Source organism: Gavialis gangeticus, unplaced genomic scaffold (genome assembly GCF_001723915.1).
Source record: "Gavialis gangeticus isolate Ggan-Ray unplaced genomic scaffold, GavGan_comp1, whole genome shotgun sequence".
In the NCBI taxonomy this organism is placed as follows: Eukaryota; Metazoa; Chordata; order Crocodylia; family Gavialidae; genus Gavialis; species Gavialis gangeticus.
In genome coordinates this window covers 116407187-116422763 of record NW_017729022.1, presented here as the reverse complement: position 1 = coordinate 116422763, position 15577 = coordinate 116407187, and the positions used below count along the sequence as shown (strand labels likewise).

Below are 15577 nucleotides of genomic sequence, written 5' to 3'. Positions count from 1 at the left end.
CTGGGGGACTGTAAATTAACTTGAATCTGGAGGGGATCTGGGACAGAAACTCAATAAACCAATTTAATTTAAATTAGTTAAATCTGACACTACATCCATCCAGATTAATCTTAAACTCATTTTGGCCATTTTAAAAGTAGTTTATGAGCACTGAACTTGTGTTGTTACAGTCTTGCGCCGCCTTCCGAGCACGTAAGTATGGTTTGGGTTTGTGTGTAATCTCGGGGCCTGGCTTGTAAGTGCACCTGGACAATAAAACAGACACCAAAGGCAAGGGATAGGTCGGCACTAAAGAATCCAAAGTAGGTTAGATTTTTTTTTTTTAAAAACCTTTGGTAGAAATGATACAGGAGCCCCATACTCCATTCCTCATCTGTCTCTGGATGGGATTCATGAAACTGAGCCACACAGAAAGCATAACTGCGAATTGCTACCAAGAGCTTTGGGCAGTCTGTCTACAGAAGCCCATCACTGACCCTGAAGATCTCCCCCACCTAATCTAGACTGGAATAGGATGAGAGTATTGCACCAAATTCAGGGAGCATCCAAACTTTTCCCAACCAAGGCCACATAGAGAACTTGTAGGAAGTAAGTATTAAAACAAAATGAAGGAAAATCTTGCACCCGAAGACAGAACTAAGCCTGACAAGACTATAATCCACGCATGTATGCTCCACTTGATCCACACAGTCTTGGTTTAATTTTCAGGAAAATCTGTGGATCTCAAATGTTCCTTGCCCACAAGTCCAAAAAGACATTTCCTGCCCATGTTCGGGTGGGAGTCTCCTTTCCTGGGCTCCTTGTAAGGTGTTAATGCAACCCTTGTTTGGGTAAAATGTAAGTGCTCTCCCAGGCATACCCTGCAAAATCCTTGTCCCCTAACACGAGCTGCTTGGAATGGATTTCTTACTGTTGAGGACAGTATGGGTTGATTTAAAAGAATCAGTTTAAGGCAGTTAATTATTTTTGAGAAGGAAATCAGAAGCATCTCAGCAATTAAATAAAGTTCAATGTATGTCAATGTAAAAAAAATCTCCCTGTCTTATTTTATGCTAGAGAAAGAGGAAATTATAACGCTGCTCTAAAAAAATTATATTTTAATACAGGCAAGAAGTGCTGACTTGGCAAGATGGGAGAACAAAATCTTCTGCAGGGCTAGCTTTTCCAACACTGTCCCCAAGCATGCCTCATCCCTGACATGCCTCCAAGAGTGAAAAGATATTTCAGAGTCCCTACCCTTCACAATTCCTGCCCTTTTCACTAAGAGTCCTGAGTGGTGGTTTACACTGTAAACTTTAAAGGATATGAGTGTATATCCACTAGGGAGTCTATCCAGGAGCCACCCAATGCATTTCAAACATGTCACTGACTTCCAGCCACTACTTGTAGAGTAACATTTGTTTTTCTAGATGTCAGGTCATTAACAGTAGCAACATATTCAGGAAGATAATTTTTTATTAGGTCTTTCACCATCACTTCAAATTTTTTCCCAAACAGAACACGTTCAATGAAAGATATAAAGTCATCTATCACAAGTACCATCATGCAAATAGGGTCAGAAGACTGGGCAGCAGCAAAACACACTTCCAAGCAAAGTGAAACCAACATTAAGCTGAGTTCTTCCAATTCCATAATGTGTTTATATGACAGTGGTCCAAGTAGCAAATACAAATTTGAAACTTCAAAATACAAAATTACATTATTGGAAGAGGTAACATGCAGTGTAGGCCCTTGACAAGAATGGATTGGGGCATATTAATCTACTAGACATATACCTACTATTGAAACAACACTCATCTCTTCCCATGAGTGTTGTTTTTTCTTCCTTTTAATTCCAAATTAATTTTTTTCAGCATAAAGGATAAGGTGGTTGACTTTCACAGTGAAAGCTGGCATAGGTCCATCAACTAAAACATCTTAATAGGTCATTTATACAGGTGGGGGGAATGGAAGTTTTTTTCTGTAAGTTTCCATAAACATTTTTGAACTTTTAATTAAAACACAGAACAAAGCCAAACCAAACAAAAAGGATGAAATCTAAAATGTTTTTAGTTTCTAATAACTGAAACTGTTTCTGATTTCAAGCTATTCACCAAAATTTAAAATTTCACCCTAACTGAAAGTCTGGATGCAAATTAAACTTTCATTTTGATCACAAGTCTATTTTTTGTCAGAACAAATAAACAAAAAAAAGCCCTCAACAGAGCAATGTTGCTGCCTCTATCACCAGCTTCTGTGGAACTGTACTGCAGCAAAGGATCTGATCTTCAGCTGTGTCAATGACCTATTACAGGCACTTCCATATTCTTTGCCAGTTCATTTATACAGTATGCGCGAGAAAGGACTATATGGGTGAGGAGCAGACCTCTCCCACTTGTTAGGCTGTTGTTTGCTGCTGCTATAAAGCCTGGCATGTTTTTTAAATTGCTTTCTTTACCTATGAACGAGATGTAAGAATGACCTCAGTGCTGTTTGTTCTGTATGGTTTGGCTCCAGGACGTGGAAAATGTCTACACACAAACTCACTTATCAGTGTTTGATTAGCTGGCTGTGTGTCCTTCAGCTATGCAAAAACACTTGTATATCACAAGGAGCAGTGTATCACTATGGATTCCTACTGGACTTTCAATTCACTGCTGTTTGCAAATGGAATTATAATGTCTGTTTCCTGTCCACAAGAACGCTAGTCAGACTAGTTCTGGAAGCGTGCTTACATAATCTCCGCTTCTATTCCTGTTCCTTTCTTTGCTAACCTCCATGGTGAAATGCCTCTGAATAAAGGAGGACTGGACAAGACCCAGTGTGGAGCACATACCTCATCACTAGCCTCAAGGACCAGGTTTTAATAACTCAACTTTCTGCTGAAATAGTGGGGACTGTGGAAAGAATGGTTGGGGAATGGCAGTTACTTACTCTAGAAAAGACGCACATTTCCTATAGCGTGGGCATGTGGTATGGCAGACTAGCTTGTAACATGCCAGTCTAACAGTAGAGACCATCCATTGTATTCCTGGGCTAGAGTTACTATGACTAACTCCATAGGGGAATGGTCTGACTAGCTCTATGGAGCAATGTATGCTTCTCTTCTGCAGTGCTGCAGCAGGTCACTGCAGCAACACAGTCCTATACCACCTCCTAACAACCTGCGTCTATGTGATGACATTTTTTTTAATATGTCTGCTTCTGTGCTAGCCGCATACTTACTGCTGTGGCAGGAAAGTCTATCTGAACAAGTCATTTCTGTGCAGCGATAAAAAAAAAAGTACCTTCACCCTAACCACAGCACAGGCCATCTCCCCAAAGGATCTTGATCTTTTCAAAGACTGTGTGACAATAGAAAATGAACTAAGAAACCAATATAGTGTAAAAGAGCATTGGTGGGAGGATGCCTGAAATAAAAAGATAAGGGTAGCTACTTATGCTCTGTAGTTGTGTTGATACAGTAACACAATTCCATAACGCAGCTTGATTCTCCTTTACCCATTTGTCTTACGCTTACAATTCCACAGGCCCTTGATACAGTTGGCCCTGTTTACAACATAAGCAAGACAATCAAACTCAATATTAAGGCAGCATTTTTTGTTCCATTTTCTCCGAGCACAGGATGGAAGGGAGTAAGAATCTGGCTCTGTTGAAGTCAATGGCAAAATTCCTCTCGACTTGGATGGGTAAAGGAGAATCAAAGTTTCATCCTTGCATAAAACTGGATAAGTTAGGAAAGCTATTGACCCCTCTCCCTCTCCTTAGTTTGGCATTTATTCTTTTTCATATTTCTAAAAAAAGAAAAAAATAAGTTACTTCCTTCTCCTATGGTATTGGATGCGTTTTGAGTATGGGCAGGTTAGCAAATGGCATCACTCAGAAAAATGACTGTCTTCTACTCACTCATGACAACTTTCTCAATTAACTCAAGTGCTTTGCCATATTGTCTTTTATACTCTATTAAATCTATTACACTTATTATAATTAAGATTTTTTTTTTTACCACAGCTGTGTGAAAATATACCAAGTGAATTGAGTCCTAGAGGTAATAGACTGACATCCCTGAAGGCCTCTACCTATTAAAAGAGCAGGAGAGAGGTACGGTAAAAACTCTGTTATCTGGCACCTCTAGGAATGGGGGATGCCAGTTAATCAAATATTCTGGTTAATCAAATGTGCACCGTCTGGTGCACACCCTGGCGTCAGTGTGCCGGGGACAGGGTAGGGGGCCCCCTGCACAGGCTGCTTTTTCCCTTCGAAGGCTGCTTTGCCCTGGACTGTGGGCCAAAAAAGTGGTGAAGAAAAACTCGGCTCGCGGCGGCGAAACAGGAAGTCCCCCGGAAGTGGTACTTATGGTTTTGCTTTTGCCGTATCACTTGGATGCCAGTTAATAGAGTTTTCCAGCTAATGAAGTGCCGGTTGTTAACGCAGTTTTTACTGTAGCTAGCTATTTTAGTCTGAACTCAAGCAGAAGAAGGGGAGGGTAGAGTTGCAACTTGCAGACTAATCAGGATCTCCTCTGTAGCAGGCTGATTTATCCAGAATGTGGAGGGGAGCCTGACCTCAAAACAGACTATTTACACCTAAAACAGCAGAAAAGCCCAGTACCCATTTAAGGCACCCTCCAAAGCGGCCAGATGTTTGCTCAGTGCCCTACAGCTCCTGTTGAAAGCAGTAAACTTTGCAGTGAACTCAATCTAGCCACTTCAGCAAGGTGCCTTCATAAAAACTCAGAAGTTCTGAAAACCTGCTCCCAAAAAAGCTAATAGCAGGGGTGCTGATATACTTCAGGTACCTTGGTGACTCAAGTCTCACCATTTTGTAAGAGAAGCAAGAGGAACATAAGAAATATTTATGAAACTCTATCACACATGTCACTGAATACTGAAGGCTTTTGCTGGATGCCAGAATACATCATAGAAATTGAAGAGAGGTCTTGAAGAGATCTCACAAGGTCATTTAGTCCAAACCGGTACTCAGGGCAGATCACTGCTACCTAAGGTATCCTAGTCAAGTGACTACCTAACCTGCACTTAAAAACTTTTGACAAAGCTTCTACAACTTCTCCAGGTAATCTATTCCAGGGTTTAACTACCAATATAGTTAGAAAATGTTTCCTAATGTCCTAAAATCTTCCTTGCTGCAATTTAAGCCCGTTATTTTTTGTCTTGCTCTCTGCAGACACAAAGAATAGCTGACCATCATGTTCTTTCGTAATAAACCTTTTTGTATTTAAAGGCAGTTTTCAAACCCTTCCCCTCGGAGTCTTCCTTTCTGTAGACTAAATAATCCCAATTCTTCCAAGCTTTTACTGTAAGCACTTTTACACATGCTCCAGGGTAGGGGAGGACAGCACTTTAATTGGAGTGGCTCCAAGAGGTGCTCCAATTAAAGTGCCACAGCATCTCATGTATCAGCATCGCCATGCTTCAAACTGGCAGTGGGGGCACTTGAACTAAAGTTCATTGATGGAGCTTCAGACAAAACACCCCCACCGCCTTTTTGAAGCATGAGGACACTGATACATTAAATGCGGAGGCTGGCTGGAGCATGATATTACCATGCTCCAGCTGACTCCAGTCTGCTTCAACTTGCTGTAATTACAGTGCATTGGAACACCCTCTATGCTCGTGTATGTACAGGCACCCTGTATTTCTTGTTTTCCCCATGTCTATTTATTTGTTGCTCAGCTCTGGACCTTTCCAATTTATCTACATCTTCCCTGAAGCATGGTAACTAAAACTGGACACAGTTCTCCAGGTAAAGTCTCACCAGTATTGTGCTGAATTGAACTGAATCGAAGAATTACTTTTTATGACTGGCATAAGAAACTCATGTTAGTACATGCCAGAATACAACAACACAGTGTTAACTCATATTCCACTGTAACCCCCACAGAGCAGTACCACGATAGCCACCTGGAAAACTCCACTTTATACTACCTCCCAGTTTGACACTGAGCCCTCAATTAATACTCTTTGAGCACAAGTTATGCACCCTTCCTAGAATGGTTCAAATACTGCCTAGATAAGTCAAAGAGCAACAATAAGCACAAGATGAAAACAATATTCATTCATTTGCAGCCTGGACCATGCTCAAAGGGGCAACCTGGGGATGAAAAGCTGCCTGGCCTAACATCTGTTCCTAGCTCACCCCAATCCACATCTTCAAATGTGAATTTAGGCACCTTGTTCTCATTGAAATAAACAGGAAATTCAGTACTCAAATACCTCTGAAGACCTGAACCTAGTACCCATTTCAGAATATCTTTTAAGATTTTCTTTAAAAAAGACAAAAAAAAGTGGGAGAGGAGGGGAGTGGGGGGAAAGAAATATCCAGATTGCACTGTTTTGGATATGATAGATCTTTGTAGCTGATATTTCTAGCAGCAGCTTTCCCTTAGTGCACAAGCTTGTTAAAGAGGGTCAGAGATTTGTTTGAGAAAATGATCAATAGACACGCACTTGTAAGCATCAGGGTTCAGCAGTCTCTGAATCTTTATTTCCTTTTCTCCCCCTTTGAATAAGTGCTAATGATCAAGCTGCATCTCCAGAAATCTTTGCCAATTGTACATTATTCTTTAATTCATGTTCAGCCTTTGTCTCTGATCATGTTTTTCAGTGTTGTCTTATTGTGTTGTTTAATATTATTAAAAAACAACAAAGATGAGCAAAAGATGAAAAAGTACTGTAGTTCACACACTGGAGAAGAAAAATGTCTTTCTAATTGTAATAGAAAACAATAGCTTACTGTCTACTTATTGGGCTAGGAAAGCAGCAGTAACAGCTCTCCACATGTTGCCAAATACAGTAGACAACAATGGCTCCTTATAAAAATGAAATGGGAATAAGGAAGATTCTAAGTAGTAGCTAAGAAGGACTTCAGACAGAGGACCAAATACCCTGCTAATGTATCTCCATTGATCTCCACAGAGTAACTGGCTTCTCCAGACTGATAAGTGGGTATACTCTGGCTCTTGTATTTAGACTAAGCTGTAGATTGGGACAGTCCAGATGGAGTTTACACTTTTATCATGCCCTGATTTTTACTCATTTCTTTTGACGTGAGGGCACACCTCTGTGGTACTTTAGAGGAACTATTTTAGCACCTGCCCATGGAAACTGGAAACTGTGGATTGCTTTCATCTGTCTCTAGGGAACCATTCTGAACAAGCAGAGGACTTCTTGACTGATGGCCTAATGAAAAGGGAGGAAGACCTATTTCACCATTTGGTACCTAAGAGTGATCAAGATGCAAAAGATGAAAAGTAACTCTTTCTACTTGCTGATTTCTATGACTTAGCTTCAATATTAAGGTGATGGTGCACTACAAAAATAGGCATGTTAATGTTATTGGGCATTGAAGAGGATGGAACAGGATCACCCCTAGGCTCCAACAGGTTGTATAGGACCTGCCTCTAACTTCAGGCTACATTTCTACGTAGAAGACCTGCAACAAAGGAAATATGTGAATGAGATTAGGAAAGCAGTACTGATCTCTGCACTAAGCACAGCTGACAGACCTAGGGTGTAACCACACTATTTGAAGGAACAAAGGAGGAAAGATACAGAAAACTACAATGAGAAAAAGTGCTTATGCTGGCCAGATAAATATCTAGAGTCACTACTGACATAAATTAACTCAAATAAGTTTCTAGTTTTCCAAGGCATCCTGGTCAAATAGTTGGGCTATTCTGAAAATAGATTTGAAGGGCTGGGAAGTGTGTTTGAGGAGGATGTCCCATGAAAGGCAGATGGCACAAAAGGATGCAAAGGGAAGAAATAGACCAGTGGGTGATAAAAGCTGGTATCACATTTCTGGAGCAGACAGAATCAAGGCAACGTGACAAAATGATAAAGATGACAAATAAGGAAGCGCTAAGGAGTGAAGGGGCCTAGAAGATAAGAACCAGAACGCATGCTTGACATGGCTGACAGTGAGGAGCCAGTACAGACTCCACTGGGGCAAATGGCATGGTCAGACTAGCAACTGCCTTGTGCACTGATTTCTTGAGTCAAAGGTTATGAATATGCAACTGAGACCAGGAAGCAGCAGAGAATTTACAATGGAGAAACTCTGAAAAGACATGAGGTTCTCTCTCCAGATGCCCGCCCCCCCAGCTGGCAAGGAGGAAAGAAGCAAATGGAAGGTGTGGGGAACGGGATGAGATGGAGCTGGGTATTGGTGAGCTTTATGATGGATAAGTTTTATGATGGAATGCAGACATGAAAAAGTTCCTGGCAGTGAAGAGGACCGAACTGATAATACAGTTTAAGGAAGAGAGAGCAGGGCAGAGGAGATGTGAATGACAGAGAAGTAGTGGATATGGACATAGACATGGACTGGTGATTGTGGAACCACTGGGCTATCAAGCAGTGATGAAGGTGAAGTGATGTTAGCGGGAGAGAGAGACCTCAACTAAGAGATGAGAAGGGAGCAATGTTTAGGACTGAAAAGTACAAGCAAAAGCCTATTTTAGTTAAAGGGAAGATTTATGCAAGGCTAAATCTTAGGGCAGTGATAGGGAGGAAGTAGGAAACTGAAAGATCAAGTAAGATGTCATCCTGGCATTTGAACTGCTGAGAATGAGGAGGGAGTGGCTGCAAGGAGGAGAGGAATAAGGAGAGCCAAGTTTCAAAGCCAGAAGGGAAGGTGGATAGAGAATAATTTGGAAGGCAATGACTAACAGCTAAAGGGGGAGGTGGGGACAGAGGAAGAGGCTGATGTATAGGAAAGGGGAAGGGGTAAGAGGGAGTGGTTGGAATTGGCTTGATGTAGGAGAAACAAGCTTATAAAAATATGTGCAAGGCTGTCAAGGCAGCAGAAATTTTCTTCTCTCTGAATATATACATAATCTCATCCAGAGGAACTGTTCTGGGTGATACCAGGACAGTACGCCAGTAAAGACAAGTCTGAGGTCACGCATTTAGGATGGAACAAGCCCATGCACCAGTACAGGCTGGGGACCAACTGGCTAAGTAGCAATTCTGCAGAAAAGGATCTGGGGGTTACAGTGGACAATACACTGAATATGTGCCAACAGCGTGCCCTCATTGCAAAGAAGGCTAATGGCATACTTGACTGCATTAGTAAAAGTATTGCCAGCAGTGAGGGAAGTGTTTATTTCCTTCTATTCAGCACTAGTGAGGCAAAATCTGGAGTCCTGTGCCCAGTTTTGGACCCCCGCGCCTCCACTACAGAAAGGATATGAACAAATTGGGGAGTCAAGCAAGGGGCAACAAAAATGGTTAGGGGGCTGGGGTGTGTGACTTCTGAGTAGAGGCTGAGAACTGGGTTTATTAGTCTGAAGAAGAGAAGACTGAGGAGGGATTTAATAGCAGCCTTTAACTACCTGAAGGGTGGTTCTAAAAAGGATGGAGCTGGATTGTTTTCAGTGGTGGCTGATGACAACAAGGAGCAGTGGTCTCAAGTTGCAGCAAGGGAAGTTTAGGTTAGATACCAGAAAAAACTCTCACTAGGAGGCTAGTAAAGCACTGGAATAGGTTACCCAGAAAGTCCATCCTTGGAGGTTTGTAAGACCAGCCTAGATAAAGCCTTGGCAGGGGTGGAGATGGTCCTGCTTTGAGCAGGTGGTTGGACTAGATGACCTCCTGAGGTCCCTTCCAACCCTAATTTTCTGTATATCATAGAATTATGATTTTGTCAGGGCTACCTGGAAATGTGATCAAACATTTGTCCCTGTGGGAAGTCTTCTATTTTCTGGGCAGACCAAAGCAGATTTGGCCTGGAATTGGTGTTTCTGAAGTGGGGAGAATGGGAAAGCAGGACAGATCTGTGCCTGCAGTCTCAATCTCAATCTCCAGGTGAGTTTCAACCAGATTCTCTCCACACAGGTGTGTGCAGAGATCTCCTAACTCCTACCTGCAAGTAAAATTTGGATCACTCATAACCAAGTCAGTCATGCAGGGTGGCACTAGTTCTGTTGTTTACTTGTACCTCCCTAAGGGGAGGCAGTGAGCAGGATACCTCAAGACCCATCATCCAGCCTTCATGTCAGGGGGAGATGGTGCGAGCCCTTCACAAGAAGCATGCCCAGATTCCACACTCAGATCATCCTCACCATTTTTTGCTGCAAGAGCAATAGTCTAAAGTAGGAAGGAGAAAGTGGGGAACCAGGGGAGCAGCCCTGGGCATAGCCTCTGTGGGGGGCTAGGAAGGGGGCAATGGGAAGAGAGGGGGAGAAGGGAAAAGTGCTCAGATAGCCATAACTGCAGTGGCACCATGGCAGCTGGCACTGCCCTGGGTTTTTCAAGGCTGCTCAGGGCATGGAGCTGCCCAGCTATGCCTCCTAACCTTATGGTCCAACAGAAAAAACACTGAAGCCTGTATTTAGGCAGCAGACCCACCTTTTTCCTCCTTTATTGCACCAGCACACTGCATTGTGTCATCTCCAGTGGGACCCATGCCTCACTGTACACTTGTACACTGTACACTAACAAACTCCAAAAAGCTCATTGAAGTTCCTGAGTTCATGGAGCTAAAGCATCTACAAGTTCCCTGCCCAACTCCAGAAAGCATCATAAGAGGAATTTCTCCAGGAAACAGGGCCTCAGCTTTAAGCTGTCCGTGCTATGATATGGATGCTTCATGCCTAGGTTTGTAACTGACATTTAACTAGTTGTCTTTGTGTAAAAACAAAGATTCAGAATCTCCCCCCATCCCAACCTTACAGGGCAGTGGAGAGTAACTCCACAAGAAAAAAAAAATGTTAGAGCCAAATGGAGGGGAAAATGGCCAACAAGGTGTACTGAGCTCCTCCATGTAGTTACCATTTGACACTCAACAAAACCAAAATGAAAAGCCCAATGGACCCAGAGGAAAGAAGAGAGAAGCAGCGTTACCTTGCAGACTAAAGAAAAGTCTGCAGAGTCAAAGCTGCTTGATGAATTAAGTTTTTCTGCTCAAGTCTGTTTTGAATCACAAGATGAATCACTTTTGTAGATGAAACCAAGTTGGGTTCACTGATGTCTGACCCTATACTGAACACAATGATCAGCCCACAATGCCATGCAAGAGGCAAGGATTTCTTAGGACCTCTCCTACACGCTTATGTAAGTTATACAATTAACTAGTTAATCATGCAATAAATTTAGACCAGCCACAGGTGCAAAGTAACTTTCATACCATAAAAAAATCACTATTCAGCTATAAAGAGAGCTAACCAGCTATAAAGTTAGTGCTTGAAAATGTGCAACAACTCAATAGCTCGTCGCTATCCAGCTTTAATTTAAACACATAACATGGCCCTTAGGCGATACCTTTCACTGGACCCACAGCATAGTTGGGACAGTTAGACAAGTTTTCAAATGTGTGGAGCTGAGGGTTTTTGGTTTTGTTTTTTTAATAAACTTGCCTCTGCTTGTTTTCTCTTGCTGGAAGAGATGTTATAATGTTAGAGCGATGTTGTACCCATGAGGGTCTAGGAATTGTGAGAGGCAAGGATTTCTTAAGATGACAGCTTTACTGGACCCACTACCTAGTTGGGATACAGTCGAGACAAGCTTCTGAATGCAATACATTGAGAGGACCTGTTGATGAACATCTTGCATTGGGAAGCTGAGCTTTTATTGCACTCACTGCCTAGTTGGGACACGGTCAAGACAAGCTTTCAAAAGTAAGGCATTGAGGTGACCTGCTGGAGAAAGTCTTGGATTCATATGCTTGCCTCAACTCTTTGGGATAGAGTCACAAGCTTTCACATGCAAGACATTCTTCAGCAGGTCACCTCCGTCCCTTGCATTCAAAAGTTTGTCTTGACCCACCGCATAGCTGGGAGAGAGTTAGGACAAGCTTCCAAAGGCAAGACATGGAGGTGCCCCACAGAAGCATGTCTCGCCTCGGAAAGCTCGCCTCAACTCCATCCCAACACTCAGTGGGTTCACGAAAAGCTCAGCTTCCCAATGCAAGACATACTTTAGCAGGTCACCTTTGAAAGCTTGTCTAACTGTCTGAACTAGGCAGTGGATCAAGACCATGAATGCAAGGCATGGAGGTGACCCGTTGAAGAACGTCTTGCATTGGAAAGCCGAGCTTTTCTCTGACCCACTCCCTAGCTGCGCTCGAGTCAAATGCAAGACAGCCACACTTCAACAGGTCACCTCAGTGCCTCACATGTGAAAGCCTGTCTAACCCTATCCCGACTAGGTAGCAGGTCCAAGGAAAGCTCAGCTTCCCAATGCAAGACGTTGTTCAGCAGATCATCTCAACGCCTTGCATCCGCTGCCTGCTTCGCTCTCAACCAGGCAGAGGGGCAAGACAACCGTCTCGAATGCCAACAAGACAAGCGTGTGAATGAATGCAAGACAGTTGTTGGGCAGGTGACCTCGGGGTCTGGCGCTGGGAAGCTGCTCTTCCCTCCACGCTAGCTAGGCAGGGGAGCAATACCACCTCGGCTTCCCAGTGCACGCGGGTGTGCAGCAGGTCCCTCCACGCCTCCCGCAGGAAAACCTGTCCAGCTCCACCCCACCCCACCGCTAGGCCCCTCCTCACCTCTCACCCAATTCCCGGGTTACCTCCCGGGTCTGACACTGCAGCCGCTCTTTCAGCGAGACCCAGTAAGCGGGTGCCCAGGCAGTGCCCGTCCTCCTCCGCCGTGTTTAGCTGGGCTCTCAGCCCCACCCCGCAGCGTGCCGGGCACAACCGAGAGGGAAAGGAGTGTCTGTCTGGGGGCGGCCCCGCTTACCCGCTCCCGCCGCCCGGCCACGGAGCAGCGCCGCCGCTTCCGCAAACAGCGCGGCCCGGGGCGGGATCGGGGCTGCTAGGGCCGCCTTCCTCCCTCCGTCCTCCCGGCCCGCGGGGCAGCAGCGCCGGGCACTTCCCCGCGTGGCGGCGGGCTCCGAGCCGCCTGAGGGGGCCCTCGGCTTCCCGCCCGCCTCTGCCCACCTTGCCGGGCCGCCCGCCCAGCCTAACCGCTAAGCGCTTGTGAGGCCGCAAGCGGCCGGCGGAAGGGCCCCCGCAAGCACGGGCTGCTCCAGGACTTGGAAACGTGGCGGAGGGGGTGGTGTGCGGCACAGCCTCGCGTCTAACAGGACGGGTTTCTCTCCAGTTGAAAAGAGAAACGAGGAGCTTTATGAATAGACTAAGGGCATATTTCCAGTGTAAGATCAGAGCAAAACCACATACGAGGACTGGCACATGCACCAACGTGTCAGGGCCCCTCTGCCCTCATGGTCGCAAGCGCTGCCCCTCAAGGCCTGCTCTGACCTCCCCACAACACCTCCTGCCTGCCCTCAGGCTGGGGCTGCGCTCAGCGGTAGGCTCCTGCCAGGGAGGTGCAGGAGGCGCTGTCAAGAGCATGGAGAAGGCTCAGGGTTTGGGGGGTTTTGTGAACCTGAGTAAGAGCCATACATTCAGGCGGGTGGCAAAGCACTGGCACATTCTGCCCAGAGAGGTGGTGAGTGCTCCATCCTTGGAGGTTTTTTAAGACCCAGCTGAACAAAGCCTTGGCTAGGATGGTCTAGTTGGGGATGGTGCTGCTTTGAGCAGGGGGTTGGACTAGACCAGTGTTTCTCAGCCTGTGTGTCCCAACCCAAAGTGGGTTGCAAGAATATCTGAAAGCGTTGTGAACAAACTTGACAAATGGATCAAAACACTTTTAAAATGGATTCTCCTTTAAAGAAGCAAAATGTGGGAAACTGGGGCTTTTCCCTTGCAGGCTGGCAGAGTTTTAGGTTACTTGGAGGGCCCCCTGTATCCCACACACCTACCCCCCATGCCACACACTGGGGGCAGCAGGTCAGAAGTAAGGGGCACTGTGGGGAGAACTGGCCACTGATGTTTACAAACAGGTCCTAGTACAAAAAAGGTTGAGAACCACTGGATGATCTCCGGAGGCCCCTTCCAGCCCTAATTTTCTCTTATTCTGTGATCCAACTATAAGCTTTTGCCTCTGGGTTGCCCAGTCTGTTGCATTTCTTCTAACCTTTCTCCATAACCTAGCAATTAGTGCGTGTGCCAGTCCTCATATTTGGTTTTGCTCTGATCTTATACTGAAAATATGGCCTTAGTCTATTCATAAAGCTTCTAGTTCCTCTTTAACTGGAGAGGACCACATCCTGTTGTATGTGAGACTGTGCCACACAGTCTCCACCCCTATTTTCAAAATCCTGGATAAGCCCATGGATCAGTCCCTGCTTCCGTTGGCTTATGGTCTTTACATTGCAAAGTCAGGGGGTTGTATTGCCCTACTGTATTTAGCCTCCTGTCCAGAGCACAAGTGCTTTGGGTTTAAATACTGGGCTGGTTGCCTATTAAGGTTGCAAAAATGATGGCCAACACTTGTGGAGGGAGCACAGATTCCCCACTCCCCACCCCATAGAAGTCATTCAGAGGCTGAAGAGAGTCTATCAAAATTCACCCACAGTAAGATCAGAAAAAAAGGGAAGGAGAACTATTGAGAACTATTAGGATGGAGGCGGTACAGATAATATCAAGCACCTTCCTGCCTCCTTTACATGCAATAGCTTGCTTTGCTCCTATTAATTTATACTGGTGCCTCCTGCTAATGCACATGATTATAGGTTAATGCACAGGTGCACCTTATATCAATACAAGTCATCTGATGATCAAGCAAAAATACAGGGCAGGCCCTCCATCTCATTGAACAAATGTTTTCACTGTAGAGATAAATCCAAATCCCATGGAAGAGAAGAGGGGGAGGTAGGGGTCTTCATGCAGTAGCCTAAGCTTACAGACCTGGCTCTGACAGGGCAACAAATTGAGAAAGTGCTGAAGTTAAAGCTGGCTAAAAACTGAATCTGCTTGCAGCTTTCCACGAGCTCTTCAGTTCCACCCTGTTTTTACCACTTTGAGTTTACTAGTGGCAAATGTGGCTTTGTTTGCTGTGTTTTTTGTCCATGAATGCTCAAGTTCATTTGCAAGCAGGGAGACTTGTGCATTAACAGCAGCATTTGCTGAGCATGCTTCTCCTACTGCAAAACTTTCAGCCAGCCAGTCAAGAGCAGAAAATTATGCTGGGTAAATCATGCAATTGTTTAGTGCAAATTGTTCATTTGAAGTATTAGCTATGTTGGCAAGCACATCCACAGCAGTTAGGATGAGTTCACAGTCAAAGCGAGAGAAATAAGATCATTTTTGCAAGTATGTTTATAATGTTAGTTTTAAATTCCACCCTGTTATCTCAGTGATGTGCCCAAGAGTATGTGAAGATTGGCTTGGGCTGGTTGTACACTGCAGAAACATTTTAGGATATTAAAAAGTACTCTTCTTTTTCAGTGATCATTACTTCAAGCCACACATACACACCACAACCTTCTCAGCAGACTTCAGACAAACCTGACCACCATGTGTGCAGAAAACATCTCCTTATATTTAATAAGTCACTTAGCTTGGCACTCCTTATATAGCTCCCTATTACAAACCCACAGTTTCTGGTAAATAACGATGAAATACCATGAGAGATGGAGGTGTCAGAAGGAGAAATGCTGAAAGAAACTTACAGATTTCAAAGCAAGAAGTCAGTCACCCCTGAGATTATTCACCTTGGAAGTTAAGAGCCATATGGCTGAGCTTCCTGCAAACGTATGTGATCTCTTTTTTTTTTTTTTTTTTTTTT

At 44.4% G+C, this 15577-nt stretch overlaps 1 protein-coding gene across 1 annotated transcript in view; it reads right to left on the bottom strand.

Annotated features, from left to right (window-relative positions):
• Positions 1–12585, bottom strand: part of CRACR2A (calcium release activated channel regulator 2A) — a 126849-nt gene extending 114264 nt beyond the window's left edge. The window contains exon 1 of the mRNA XM_019516026.1: positions 12493–12585. The gene's annotated coding sequence lies outside the window, so the exon portion shown is untranslated. The remainder of the gene's footprint in view (positions 1–12492) is intronic.
• Between the last annotated feature and the right edge of the window lie 2992 nt (positions 12586–15577).